Raw genomic sequence first — 2576 nt, forward strand, 5'->3', positions numbered from 1 at the left:
TTCTCTTCCCTTCGATCTCTGCTATGGTGTTCCTGTATATGCTGTGACTTAAATCCAGAATGACTGCAGCACGGATTTCCCGTGCCTCCGGTCATTCACACACAGGAGGTGGGGCAGGAAAAGGAGATGGGGGTGGGTGGGCAGGAAACTGGCTTGGAGCAAGGCCTCTCCCAAGAACTGGGGCGGGCAAGAGAGCAGGGAAGGGGACAGACGGACCAAGACTTGAACTAGCAGGGGTTGGGTCAGGAAACCCCCTTGCAATACAACCCAGGTGGGGAGGAGATAAATCCTGACAATTAGAATAGAGATGAGTCGATGCATTCTGTTGCAGTCATCAAAATAGGGAGGCCTATTGATTTGACAATTTGGACAGAAGGGAGCTGTGAGAAAAAAAAATTGCCTGGATTGTTTTCCTAAAACCGTTTTGTTTCCAGATGTAAGTTTCAGGGTTTGGGCGTCTCATTATTACTTATACCAATGTTTGTTTATTTTTTTACTGGCTATTCTAACTACAATGATTTAGAGCAGGTGATCGTTCCTAATCACCACATTGTGAGAAGCTTATATGTCAACCTGCTGAAGCAAGTTAAACTAGCATTTCCTTTGGGGCTAAGCAGTCTAATACCTACAAGAGCAATAGCCAATGTAATTCCCACAGCTGGCATCTGCAGGGCCTCAAGATTCAATAAAAAATAAATTGAAATGTTGGAAATCATGCCATGTTGTCAAATCCCACAAGTTATTGGATGAGAAAGTCAAAATCGTGTCAGAGTTTGCAACCTCCCAAGAGTGTGTGGACTCTTTTGGCCACTCTCACAAGGCCCCAGCTGCAGGATCATTGTGGATCACAGGCTGGGAACCATTGGTGTATGTATGTTTCTTTGCCTACTCAGTTGATGTTTCCACTTGTTTTAAAAAGGATGCTGGAAATGACACGTCTAAAGTGAGAGCAGAGTCACAACTGGCTTCCTGGTCCTGGTGTTATAGATGCAGATATTTTCCTGAGGCCTCTGCACATCAGATAATTTAACTAGTAGCCCAAGAGTTTGGTAACACAAGCACTCTATTACCAGCAAGTATGACACTGGCTACATTACATCATGCACATACATACGTATCTAAAACATGGGAGAAGAGGTCTATGAGATGGTTCTTTAAATAGTTGATATAAATCCTACCAACTGATTCCTAACTTTATTTAGATGTTTAGGATGCAGATCTTTCATATATTATTTTATATAAGCTCTGTTTAAAAAACTGGGTTTCTTAGGAAGACTCGTATGATAACTTATACCCCAAATGAACTGTTTTCTCATAGAAACATGGAAAAAGTCCTAGTTAGGCCATGTAAATAAATGAGATTTCCTGACAAAAATCCAGTTTAGAGCCTCAGTCTCCCTTAAACTATAGATCTCCCACTTAAGCATTTAGTAGGATAACTGGCTAAAGCTTGCAGTCTTCCGGTTCGTATTTACTTTATGCAAATGTATTTCATTGTAATTGGTCATAATAGCATACATTTTGGTTGGTTGAGCCCAAATCTTTAAAAAATAATATATTTGAGATGTAATGTATTTAAAATGTAATAAATCTGAGTTATGTATTAAAGGCAACATATAAATACAGCATTAGTGCTGCTATTATTGGTAGCCAAAGAGTTTATAGGTGAAGGAGCCCGCTGTGGATTTCTGTGCCTGCGGATATTTTTCTGTGTCAGTCACAAAAACTTTGAACATTGGTTTGATGGCCATCTTGGAAAGGCATGGTCACAAACTAAAAATGAACGCAAGTTAGATAAAAAAGCAGAATAGGATCCTACTAAATTCAGGCAAAAGCCCATCTAAATTATGTACACTGCATCCCCTAGAAGCCAGCTGGATATTCTGCAAGGCCCATCAGAGTAGAAGACAAAAAAATTGTGTAGTATACATTCCACCCCCTCAAGAAAGGAAACAAAAGTTTAGCAGAGGGGTAGAAAGACAGAGGAAGTAATTAGGTACACGACTGGTGATTTTAAAAAGCTGAAGTGCAATTGAGATTGAGGCAGTGTTGAATCCCTTAAGAGCATCATAGAATATGGAGGAAAAGCTGATTCTTGTTCTGCTGTAGGGTATAAACAATTACTGGGGGATATGTTTTCATCAGTACCACAGCATGCTGAGAAAAGGGAACCACATTCTTCTCCTACCTAATCTCTATTCCAATTACCTTAATGCAGGGCTTTTTTTCTCATAGAACGCTCAGAACGGAGTTCCGGCACCTTTTTTGGATGGAACTTTGTAGGATAGGCAAGGCGGGTTGTATGACATGTGTGAGTTCCGGCACCTTTTTCTTTTACAAAAAAAGCACTGTCTTAATGGAAGTAATGGAAGTAACTGACTAACCTTGAAAACAGTACAGAAGAACAGGATATCTGCTAGCCCAGGGGTGGGGGCCACTGTGCTAGCCTGTTTTAAAACAATCATATTATCCAATACAGGTTGTCCTCAACTTACAACACAATAGAGCCTAACATTTCTGTTGCTAAAGGAAACATTTGTTAAAGTGAATTTTGCCCCATTTTACCACCTTTCTTG

This window comes from Vipera berus (genome assembly GCF_964194415.1).
Source record: "Vipera berus genome assembly, chromosome: Z".
NCBI lineage: Eukaryota > Metazoa > Chordata > Lepidosauria > Squamata > Viperidae > Vipera > Vipera berus.